Below are 13,034 nucleotides of genomic sequence, written 5' to 3' on the forward strand. Positions count from 1 at the left end.
AAAAGAAAAATCAACGGCTGCAATACGCCATGTGCAAACCAACTTGAATCATGGCATTTCATTCTCAACGTTGTTTGTGACAAACCATGAATTGCTGCAATATGTGTGCAGTCAAGGCAAGATCCTTCTGGACCAGTTGCATTATCTGCTGTTTCCTTTTGCTAAGAGGAAGCTTACTTGAGCATGACTTACAGGTTTATAAGTACAAGGAACTGAATTGCTTAGCTTTTAAAAATTAGGTTTAAAGGTTGAAATATGTAGTTTTTCCGCCATGCAGAATGTAAAGGTATATCTTTTAACTACAATGTATCCATTAATAGCAGCATTAATTATTTGTATTTTTCCTTTCATATTAAAAACAGCCAACTAGACTGCCATTCATAAACACACCATTCAGGAGTTAAGATCTGAGTCCCAGGAAGCGGGATTGTTGTGACCTTTGCAACTGTTGCAACAATTCTTGCCATGTTTAATTGACTACCTCGAAGGCTCAGCTTATCGATATAGCTTATTATCAACATGGCCAGTGCACAGATTGCAGTCCCGAGCAGACAAGACAAATCCTTCTATAAACCCGAAAAAATCCCTGAAAAATCTGAAATTTAAATTAAAAAAAAATCTTTGTGGGTTTTTTAAAAACCTAATATCACAGAAGCAGGACATGCACTTTTAAGTGGTGGTCGTTGTGAGGATCACTAGGCAATGGCAACAGGAAAGGAGGAGAGATGGGGGATTTCAGGGAGAAGAAAAAGTTTGACTGGATAAAATGAGATGTCTTCTGAGTAGAGTCTTCCAGGAAGAGGGAAGGAGGAAAAGGTGAGGGGCTGATAAAGGCAAGTGGGTGGGAAGAAGAGAGGGAAACAGGAAATGGTGAGAGACGGGGGATTTCAGGGACAAGAAAAAGTTTGATTGGATAAAATGAGTTGTATCCTCAAGTCCTTTCAAGTATTCTACTTGTAAACTCATGGTGTCATGAGAACATGAAAGCTGCTGTTTACAAGAGAAATCATGTGCTTTGTAAAGGGATTGATTTGAGCAATCCTTCAGTCATATCAGGTGTGCCGCTCCCAAGGCTAACATGCCACTGCTGTTCTGGCCATCCTCAATGTGGAAGACCATTGTATGAAACAGATGTCTTCTTTCCTCAGAATATCCAGTAGTCTGCTGTGCAATGCAGAGGGTAGATGGTGGTGGTGGTGGTGGGACTGGGTATTCTATAACAAGGTCTCTTACGATTCTTCCACATTCTCATGCTACTCACTTGGGTGGCTCTGTTGCTTCATTGTTGTTGTTTTTTTCTGTGCATACTTTTTCTTCCTTTAGTGGTTCATTCAGTATTACCTTGCTGTATATTTAGCATAAAAACCTGCAGTATAAATCTTACAATAATATACTGAATTGGCCATTAGATGGAACAAACCTGGAAAAAAAAACCCTGAAGTAATAGGGACACACAAGTGAGGAAATTAGAATGCAGAAGAACCCTTACTTAGATCACTGGCTTTATGACGATAGCCTGCACGATTGTCTTGTTCTTCAAATTCTCTATCTCAGACACACACATACTCCCCCTTTTTGTTCCCGCTCTTTTGTTTTATCATTGTTTGCACATGGGTTATCTGAACCCAAAGTGATTGAATGCTATGGCAAACTGTGAATGCATACTGCTTGGTACAATAATAATATTAATAAAACTGGGTCAATGGAGGTGGCTTAGTGCTTCAGTTGTGATTTGGAAACACATCCAGGTAAAATCCGAGGAGAATTTCAGAAGCATTCAGTGACGTGCATGAGATAACAGCAGTATGATAGGGGAAAGCAGGGTTATATTAGAGCAGCATGAAGAAACTGAAGCCTGCTTTTCACTAATTTATCCATTTATGCATGTTTTAGGGTTGTTTTTATTGTGATGATTGAACCCATCTTGGGTTCCACCTGTGCTGGAAAAATGATAAATATTTTTAATAAATAAAAATGTTGTGGATATAGCATTCCTTTTTCCATTTGTTCATGGATTCCTAGGGAACCCATGGATGTGTTATTCCAGAGAACAGTTCTGGGGAAGTAAAGCATCACATCTGTTCCTTGATGGACATTCTGCTAATGTTAAGATAAATACAAGCAAATCATATATAGTGTGAGTCATTTAGCTCCTCTAGATATTTACCCTGAAGTGAATGGCTAATGAAATTTAGTACACTGCTATTTTTTGTTCTACTTCTGTTGGATGAGATAAAACAAGTTCCAATTAGACTGTCTAATTAAACAAAGGCCCTGCAGTAGTAGACTCTAGTATATAAATCTGTACAGTTGTAAGTTATGCATCTGCAATAAGAAACATGCAGGCACTTTGATATGTGCCTTATCAGATTCAGAAATCTGATATCGACTGAGCTTACATGCCTTATGAAAATATCTTATGTGCTACATAGGAAAATGAGCCCTTTACAGATGTAGAAACATACCCTGGTCTTCTCAAAGGTGGCTTTAATTCTAGACATTATTTTCCTGTAAAAATTAGCCCTTTGTGGCTTTAAGATTTCCCCCTGGGAATCCATAAAACACTTTGATCCTCAGTTGGCTTCTTCATTATATTTCTTTCCAACTGTCTTGAAGATGTGCCACAGCAGTGGTTCTCAACCAAAGGGTCAGGCCCCTTTTGGGGGTTGAACTACCCTTTAACAGGGATCGTGGCAGGGCAAGCAGGTTGGCCGGGGGGGGGCACTGCCACTGTTGCCACTCCTTCTACAGGCAGAAAAGAGCGAGATCGGCATGGTGGGGCAAGAGGCAGAACTGAACTGAGAAACCCCAGAAAAAATCAATTTATATACAATCATGGAACAATGGATTGTCACGCTATCAGTCAGTTTTGCTTTAATTTCTGTGAAAGAACACTTGTGTAATTTTATGGTTGGGGGTTACCACAACATGAGGAACTGTATTAAAGGGTTGCAGCATTAGGAAGGTTGAGAAGCACTGTGCTGCAGGGACTAGAAGTCTTGACATGTAGTGGATAGGTTGATTCCTGCACTCCTAGTTGACATCTGGAGCACACAAGACACTGCCATTTTTACTGTGGGAAGCAGCCACGCTATTACCCAAATTGAAGGTCTCCTGAATTTAGCTGGGGAAATTAGCAAATTAATTGGAGACTTAGCAAGAGATGGGCAACTATGGGATCTCCACCCATGTATACCTGGTTATTCTCTTAAGAAACTCTTACGTAAACCAGTTCAGAGTAATCTGGAAAATTTGTTTTATTAAGAAGAATGTAAAGCAATACCAACAAACTACAGCGCATGAAATATACACACAAGAAATTAACATTTATAAATCCGGATTGAACAGGAATAGGTTTAGGAAGAGAGCGGAATAGTTAACATCATGACATCGTGAAAAAGTCCACAGATTCAGCAAAACAACCAGCATTTCGTGCATTCTTTCTCAACTAGGGTTTCACAAAACCCTGGGGTTTCTTGATGGCTCTGGATTGGTTTCCTGAATGGGTAAGAGTTAGTTTTTTATGCATTTTTAAAATTTGTTAAACATATATGATCACAACAACTTGCCCCCTCCCAGAATGGCCAATGATGGGCCTTGAGGGGGTAGAAAGGGGAGGGGCCCCAGGTGGACATGTACACAGCTATGCTTTCCAACCATATTCTGCATGACTGTGCCACTTATAGGGTTTCTCAAAGGCTGAAGAATGTTTCAGGGGTTTCTCAATGATAAAAAAGTTGAGAAAGTTTGATTTAGTAGAAAGGAGAGAGAAGTCTACTTCTATGGGAACATTGTATCATATAGCTGATGTGATAGCCCCTTCAACAATGTATGGACGCGATTTCTTGTGTATGACAAAGAAACTAAAATGTGTGCAATGGGTATGTTCAGAGTGACAACAGTATTCAAGGTGGAACCCATGATTGCTCTATGGTGGTAGAACTAAAGATGTTAATGTTTCTTCCGGATGTTAATGATTCTTCTTCTTCAATCTCTGGACTTCCGGATGGGAAACTGCTAATGTGGGGCTGGCTAGCGATGGGTAATAGAGTTGCATGAATGAGAGAAGGACTGGGACATTGGAATTGATGAGATTAATAGCATCTTTCTCAGAAAGCCTATTGTTCCAAAGATATACATCTCTTTTGGGTGGGGAGAGAAAAGCATTAGTGACTCAGCCCCTGCAAACCACAAAGTCTAATCTAAATATCCAGGTTGTATCCTCGAGAGTAACATATAGGTGGCATTCAGATTTCTTGTTTGGAAGCAGAGGCAACTGGCATCTATTCCAGTGTCCAGAGTTCATTTCAGCCAGGCAATATTTGATGCAGGGCGTGAGAGAGGTGTTTCTGTTTATTGTATGTATAAACTACCCTTTGATATGAGGCGGGGTCTGGCTACTGACAGTGCAGACAAAACAACTCACACCTAGGCCACCAGATTGTGAACTGCTGTGCTGGTAGCAAACGTACATAGCAATCTTACCTGAAGCAGCAGATTGAACACAGATGTGTGGATTATTCTTACCTTAGCCATGAATGTTGAAGGATGATTTTAGATCTGTCACTGCCTCCTCTAATGTGCCTCCTTGGGCTTCTGTGAGGATAATTTGATTTAAAGCATGCCTATTCTTCTCTAAGCTCCTTAGGGAAAGGATGGTGTATTAACTTAGTGGCTATTGGTCCTAATGATGATAAAGCCTCAAATATGCCTTCTTCTGGCTGTGATACTGAGACATTTTCGGGATAGCTGAAACGGGGAACAGGGAAACACTCAGTAACAAAGGAGACAAACTTGTTATATGTTGTTCCTACTAATCTGAAAATATTCTCCTGAAGTGTATGGCACTTATTGTAACAGCAATGGTGTTCATAGATTACAAAAGTTAGTAATGAAATATGAGGCTTTTAGGTTGGCAGTCAAGCGTCGAAATCACAGTGGGGGTCTCCTTTCTGTTTCTTTTCAGGACAGTCATTCCAAACCCCCAGAGATGCCAAGGGTTGCATTACTGTAGGCCTTCCAGCAAGTCTTTCAGAGAGAGTTGCCCAAACACCAACGAAATCAAGCGAGATGTAAGTACCTTGTATTTTTATGTGTGCTTGGGCAAGTTGGTGGAATCCAGAGTTGCCTAGGTAACTGTATAAACCAGGGCTTTTCTGCCACGAAACATTTGACTCTACAATTTATATTCTGTCTTTAAACGGATTTTGGAATATGCTGTAGATCTTTGTTTGTATCAGCATTCAAACATTCCCATTAGCATGGCTACATGCTTAACCTCATTAGTTCCACTGAGAGGAGTAGGTGGAAATTGTGTCTTCCCGTAAAAGTGGGTGGCCCAGCACGCGTAAATGTGTATAGAGGTATTAAAAATAGCTGCATTCTCTCTAGTACTGGCATTGCAAGTGGAGTGAATAGCAACAAAGTATATTTAGTCATTCATGAAGGGTTTTCAGTCATTTCATGATTCAATTAAAGCTGTTCGACAGAAACAGTAATCAAGCTTCAGTGAGTTGCTTAAGTAGTGCATTTCTTCTTCTGGTGTGCCATGCAAAGTTGCTTAATGTTGTGACTGTGTTTTTAGAATCTGACAGTAAATAAATATTTTAAAGGTTCAAATGTAATTATGTGGATTCTTGAGGCTCAGCCAAAATAAAAAATGCAGTGCTTTGAATCGGTTAATGCTAGAATCGTTGCAAAGAAAAGAGTGGGTGAAATCAAAATGCTGGAGAAGGGAATGTCAAACTACTGCGATATGACAGAGTTGTTGAAGTTTAGTTGGGATTTTAATATTGAAACTGGGTCATTTCAGACTCTGTTAAAGGGAATGGCCATTCTTCTGTTGGCTGGAGAAATGGAGAGTTAAGAATTATAGCCATCTCTAATAATTATCTTGTCTCACACGTTTTTTCCCTGTCTCTCACTTCTAACCAGAGTCAGATAAATTTATTCTTGAGACACAGAATGCAATGTGGGAGGGAAGGCAGCATGGTATAGCCCTGCCCTGTCAGATCTCAGAAACTAATCAGGGTTGGCACTTCAGTGGGAGACCACCAGGGAATGATTTACAGAGGAAGCCAAAGCAGACATTTTCTCCAGGAGAATTGATCTCTTTTATCTGGGATCAGTTGTAATAGCGGAGGATCTGGCAACCCTAAGCAAGAGTAAGATTTAGAGGATAGTGGTTGCAAGTCACCTTATCATGTGGGTGTGCTCTGTATATGCCATCATACATGGGATAAGTTTACTTCATCATGCTGTTGTATTGAAAGTGCAGTGTGATGCTGCTTACATAACTGCAGGAGGGGTTCCCACCCTTTCTACCCAATACATACTTAATACTAGCAAATATCAGGAGGAATGTTGAAGTAAGATATAAAGTGGGGCAAATAGAAAAACAGTTACAGCAGTCATAGCTTGCATCCTTCCTTTGCTTATTTGTGTAGGGTGCATTGTCCTTGCATCTCCATTTGGAGGGATGGAGGTTCTTCTTTGATGTCCGTGTCCTGAAGTAAAGGTTCATAACAGAATAGTGTTAGTTGTGTTTGTTCTCTCCAGTGGCCCTTTGGGAAAAGTGCTCCCTTGTGCTAAATGCTTTTTCTCTGGGTTCCTATCTCCAAAATCTCTCCATGTGTTCTAAGACTGACCATCAGCCCCATGCTGGACACCCCGTCAACTGTGCTATGGACATGTTAGCTGGGGAGGTGGGGGTGGTTACTGCTTGAGGACAGGTATGATTGGCTGCAGACTTAGTTGATATTCTAAGCTATACTGGAGGTTGGGGGATGGGACTTGTATTTTGGCTCAGCATGCATCTTGCAGGAATTTTTAAAGTTACACCAGGCATGACATTAGGACAGCACTAGGAACATGACTGGGTCTGGGCAAGTTTAGGATGTTGACTAAATCTCACTCTCCAAATGCCCATGCTGGGATCACACAGAAGTGGCTGGGCTTGATGGTGGCATATCTTTAGCTATATTAGCAGTGGGTTTAATTGCTGTCATAAGATGTTCACAGTCAGGTGTTGGGATGGCTGTAAGCACATTAACTAGCAAATGGTCAAGGTCTCTTAATTTTATATTATTATTTTGATTACTATATAGACAAAAAGATCATACAGGATTCATATAAAAGTAATCAGCCTTATAAATCACAATGCTCAGCTGGACAGATTTACATAAAACAATAATTTGCTATTGTTTTGGAATTAAGATGATGTAATTCAGTAATGCACCTTCATTGTTTTTTTTTCTACCTTAAGCGCTACTGATTCTAAATACCATGTTCCAAAACACTTTTGCCCCTGTCAGTTTATATAAAGCAATTATTCGATATTGTTTAGTAATTAAGACTATGTAATTCAGTGATGTACATTCAATGGTTTTCTCCACCTTGCACTGGAAAGCTACTGATAGCAATTGGAATACAGTGCTTCGATACATTTCTGCACTATCACAAGATCACCATGTAGCGTTATCACAATATCACATGTGGTAAAGGTAACCTCTGTGCAAGCACCAAGTCATGTCTGACCCTTGGGGTGACGCCCTCTAGCATTTTCTTGGCAGACTCAATACAGGGTGGTTTTGCCATTCCCTTCCCCAATCATTACTGCCTTACCCCCCAGAAAGCTGGGTACTCATTTTACCGACCTCAGAAGGATGGAAGGCTGAGCCAGCTGCTGGGATTGAACTCCCAGCCTCATGGTCAGAGCTTCAGACAGCATGTCGGCTGCCTTACCATCCTGCGCCACAAGAGGCTCTTATCACATGTGGTATTGTCTCTTAAAATGAAATGATTCTAACTAAGAGACTCATCAAGGTTTTGAAGTGTCACCTCCTCTGAGGGCAGCAAGGTATTCCTTAGGTTCCTGAATTCAAAGTACCATCCTTTGCAATGGGAACAGTTGAGTTTATCATCATTATACTTCAGCTTTATGAATGTCTCTGTAAAATCTAGGACTTGGTGGACTGTTAATATGATGAGTGTCAGCTGAGGACAGCTTTTTAGGCTTAACCTTTTGATAGCAGATGACAAGTGAACACAACTTCAGTCGAGGATGTTTTCGGTGAACAGCAGGTGTTTGCATTAATTTGGTTTTTCAGTGTAATTACTTAAAGCTAACTCTGGGAGGGCAGCCAGTAATGCTAGTGTAACTGGCAGATCTGGACACCAAAATATGCCCTGTGTTCTGGGGGGAAGGGAGTCAGCAAAGGGAAAGGAAGAAAGACAACATTGGCAATGAGGGTCCTGCATTTTCATGGAAATCACAATTATGCTGGAAGAAACAAGAGAGCTTGGAGTAAAAAAAATAATCTCAGAATTAATAGATAGAGAGCATGACAAGAACTTCAGAACACAAAGATACTAACTTTCATATTTTCTATCATAAATAGAGCATCTGTTCAGCTGGTGGAGAGCAGGACAAGCTGTACAGCTGCATCTAATGTGTTGTATGTTGGGCTGCCCTGGAAGGCCACCCCAAAATTGCAGCGAGTTCTGAATGTAGCAGCGTAGTTGTTGTCAGATGCAGGCCATCAGGAACACACCTTGCCTATTTTAAAACAGCTGTTCTATCTGCCAGTTTGTTTCCTCGTCTAATTCAGAGACTGATTCTGCACAAAGAATTTACCCCTGGACAGCCTCTCATTGCTCGCGGGTTTTAGCGCTGCTTCCACATGATGTCGGCAGCAACCCGGAGCTGTCCAGTGAGTTGCACAACTTTTTGTCCCGTTTGTTCTGCAATGAGATAAATTACAAAATCCTGATTTCCCTCTTCTTGTCACACTCTAAATCAGTGTGCAAATAGGGGCAAGCCTGTCTGGAGGGAGAAATGGCTGACAGTAGTGTTTTGCCCAGTCTCACACCCACACTCCCTTCTCCATTTCCTGATCTAACTTTAAAAAATGGTGTGGTCCGCATAGCTATGGGACCGCAAAGTGACATGCCTTCACTTCAAATAAAATGTTCTCTTCAGTGTGCATGGTAATATTGGGATCGGGCAGCTAAAACACACTCCTGTTTGTGTTTTCTGGTGGTGAGGTTGCACGTTTGCAAACAGGAAGCAGTGCACATTTTATGCCTCCATGCAGAATCGGTCAGCATGTGGTCATGACCTTAAAAGTCCTTCATGGCTTGGGATTCTGAAGTTCCCATATGTCTCCGTGTGTCAGATATTGTCTTTTGCTTGTCACCTTCTGGTTGCTGCTCATTAAAGGCAGCCAGCTTGGCATTGCAAAGGACCCATGGTTGCACTACTTTATGGAATGAAATCCCCAAGGAGGTGAGGAGGGTACCATCCCTAGCAGCTTTTACAAGGCATGTTAAGTTGCTGTATTCACCAGAGCTTTAAATGGATAGATCTCATTAGGTTTGGGTGAGGGGATTTTTGCCTTCATTGTTTGATATTTTAATTATGTATTGTAAGCTGCCTTACACTATGAGAAAAGGTAAGATGTAAATGTTACAATGATAAATGAATGGCTTTCCTGGTCCCTAAGCAGGTGGCCTTTGCTGAGCCAAGATCATTCCAACAAAGAAAGGAGGTTCTGGTAATAGGATAAGATTCCTAAGACTACAAGGGTTTTATTGAAAGGACCACAGCACTGAAGAGAAGGCTCTGTCCTCCATGCTTGAATGTCATTTGTTTGGTAACAAAATACCTGTGTGTGTAGAAAACAGCATGAGAGGGAGATGGATCGCACTTAGACCTTTGCCTGATGTGCTGATTCTCCATCTGGGAAAGTGAACCTTTTATTCATAGACTGAAAAGGTGTGGCCCAAGAACCCCCTTGCTAAGGCTGTGATTATATACTTGCCCAGAAATAAGCCTGATTGAACAAAGTGGGATTTATGCCTGAGCAGGCATACAAACCATTGTGTTGTAAGTTCTGCTGAATGTCCAAGATCCTCCTTAGTCCAAATATATTGGGGATGACAGTTGGCTTCAGTGAAAAGGACTCTGTAGGATTTCCAGCTCCCCTTTGTAAGACTACATAGGATCTGGGAATTAAGCAGCGGTTCTTCAACCGGCTTTTGTAGGCTGTTTCAAGTTAGCAGCACTTTATTAAACTGGTAGGCTGTGGAAGCAGCTGAGATAATCTAGCTCCAGTTGTGTCATTGATGATCCTTGATGACGGAGCCCTTAGAGAATAAAAAGTTGCTGCGTATCCAAATTAAAATCTCCTCCGCCTTCAATGCCACACTCATGCTAACCCGGCTCCTTTTTTGTTGTTGTTGGCAGATGCTAAATCAGCAAATTGTAGCAGTGAAATTGGTTCTCTTTTTCGAGATGCATTTCCTCAATATGTATGGGCACCAATGGAGACGGAACATTGCCCATCGTCTAATTTATATTGAAACATAGATCTTACGCCAACTAAAAGAAACCAAACTGCAAAGTATCGTCATATTGGCATCTGTGGCTGCATTTTAAACTAGCAAAAAATGTGTTTTTCCTCCAACGTAGTAGGCAGCTTTAACTCCAGATGAGCAACCAAATTGGATACACTCAATATACCCATCAAATGGATTTGGCAGAGGCCATGAAGGAGGTGTCATATTTGCCAGAGTTCTTGCCTTTGACACTAAATTAGTGCTCTTCGGTTAACATGAAGTCTCTGGAATCACTGCCTCGTGTCAATGACTGTGAAGGCTGTAAATGAAACACACACCTCAGTACTTTAATGAGGAGAGCAGGCTATAGGCATCCAATTAAATGAACAGAGATCAAGTTGCTAGTTACAGCTGTATTTGCGAGATTTGCCACTGACCCCTTTGCCTGAGACTGTGATGTTAGCATTTCTTTTATTTTCTTTTTCTGTTGTGACTGCAAAAGCAGGGGTAATATTGTACAGGAATGTGACAAGTGGGGGAGACATCAGCATTTTGTTTCTTTTTCTCGTCCTTATCGGGCAGCATCAAACAGTACTGGCTTGCCGCTTTTGATCCCAGCCCAAATAGAGCTGCCTTGGCAATTAGAACTTAAGTCCTGGAAAACCATTAAAACACCAGTTGTTAGACTATTACTCCTTCTTCACATCTAAGGTCAGAGGAGTTGCGAGGGCAGTTTCCTTCAGATGAAAGAGCACTTGAGACTTACAGTACCTTTGGGCTCGACAAGTTTTTGGTAGTTAAAAAATGCAGATGCTTCCTCTGAGACTGATTTGTCAAGAAGAAGAATATAGAAAATGCAACGTATAGAGATCTTGGTTTCCCCTCCCCATTGAAGTGGTGCTTAAGTTTTAACAACTTGTGCAGCTAGAATTACTGCAATCATTATGTTCCCCTTAAGCACATTTTCTGTTGGGAATAGACAGATTCCCATGTTTTTCTTGTACCATCTTTATGGTTGTGATGGGGTTTAGGAATGTTTTCTAATTAGAGGTGCAAATAGTAGGATTGTGAGACCCTGTGAGGGGAAACCTTCAGGAAGATTTAGCTGTTTATAAGATGGTTCTTGGTTAATAGGAGGTCACCTGACTGGTTGGCCACAAAAGTAGTGGGTCAGTTGGCCTAAGTACGAAGCAAGGAGCTAATGTTAACATAGCTGTTGTGCCTCAAGGAGTGGTGGAATGAGCTCCCTGAAGAACTATGGGTGTTGGTGCAGTCTGCTGACTGCTAGGTCAGGCTCCCTCTCCTATGCTGTGCCAACCCTCCCGTGGGGAGGTAATAAAACTGTGGCCTTGTTTATACCCATCCTTGGTTTGTTGCATCTTTTTCCAGCCCATAATGCCCTCCTGCAAGTCAAATGCTTTTCCTAGATCTTGACTGATAAGTTTTGATTCCTCGCTCTGCCACATGCAGCCAGGTGGGTGACCATAGGCTGGTCACAGTCCTGATAGAGGTATTCTCACAAAGCTGTCCTGTCAGGGCTCTCTCAGCCCTGCCTATTTCACAGGGTGTCTGTTGTGGAGGGAGGAAGGGGAGGCAATTGTAAACTGCTGTAAGACTACTTCGGGAAGTGAAAGTGTATAAAAACGACTCTTTTTCTTCTATTTGTGGCTACTGTTTGTGGCATAGGACTCCAGTTTCCTTCTTAACAAGTGAAAGGAAATAACTTGTAATTTCAAAATCTCTGAGCATCTTTATTTTGCATTTTAAATATTTCTTGTATGTAATAAAACTTTATGTTTGTATGCAGAACAAAATATCCCTTATGATTTTTCTGTTCCCCATTGTTTTGTTTCTTCCCGTTAGGCTTTTTTTTTTTTGTCTATTAATGCCTTTGGACTGCCGTTTACTTCCTTGGTTCAAACAACAATGTATCCCAATGTTTTTTTTTTCATTTGCATTTGCATTTTAAAATGCTTATATCCTGCACTTTCATAAACTCAGAGCAGCTAAACAGAAGTTCAAAAACCAATTTCATATGTCAAATCTAATAAAACAGCAAGAAGATCCAGAATTCTTATTATCAGACAGAAGCAAAAAAATCCTGGACAGTAATAATCTTAATATCAGTGTCCTCTGTTGCTGTCCAACATAGGGCTGCCAGCACTGGGCTGGGAAATATCTGGAGATTTTGATGATAGAACTTGAGGAGGATGAGATTTGGAAGGGGTAGGGCTTCAATAGCCATTTCCTTCAGGTGAACTGATCTCTGTTTGCTGAAGATTACTTGTAATTCCAGCCATTGCCTGGAAACTGTCAAATCTAGTCCCAAATCATGGCCTTCTGAAAAAAACAAATGTTCCCTTTAAAAAAAATACAGGTTAAGCATTAATAAATGTACAATACTGGTATCCTCTCCCATGTAAATGAGGCAGATCTGTGTTTCTCCCAGGTAACTTTTTCAAGGCCAAGTGAATGTGATATAATATCCAGTAACTTGTCTCTGAAAATGTATGTATTTGTTTCAAATATCTGCATTCCACCTTATCTCCTTAGACCAGGCTTTCCCAACCTGGGGTTTCCTGACAGCCCTGGAAGGGTTTCGCAAAGGGGTGGGAAATGCATGCATGCATGCATGCATGCATGCATGCATACATACATACATACATACATACATACATACATACATACATACATAC

The 13,034-nt window shown here is 41.0% G+C and overlaps 1 long non-coding RNA gene across 2 annotated transcripts in view; it reads left to right on the forward strand.

The window, feature by feature from the left end:
• Positions 1-13,034, forward strand: part of LOC143836777 (uncharacterized) — a 690,947-nt gene that overhangs the window by 484,261 nt on the left and 193,652 nt on the right. For both annotated transcript variants that reach the window (XR_013230728.1, XR_013230729.1), the window contains exon 6: positions 4,967-5,072. This is a non-coding gene — a long non-coding RNA (uncharacterized LOC143836777). The remainder of the gene's footprint in view (positions 1-4,966; positions 5,073-13,034) is intronic.

The sequence above is a fragment of the Paroedura picta genome, chromosome 4, assembly GCF_049243985.1.
Source record: "Paroedura picta isolate Pp20150507F chromosome 4, Ppicta_v3.0, whole genome shotgun sequence".
Lineage (NCBI taxonomy): Eukaryota > Metazoa > Chordata > Lepidosauria > Squamata > Gekkonidae > Paroedura > Paroedura picta.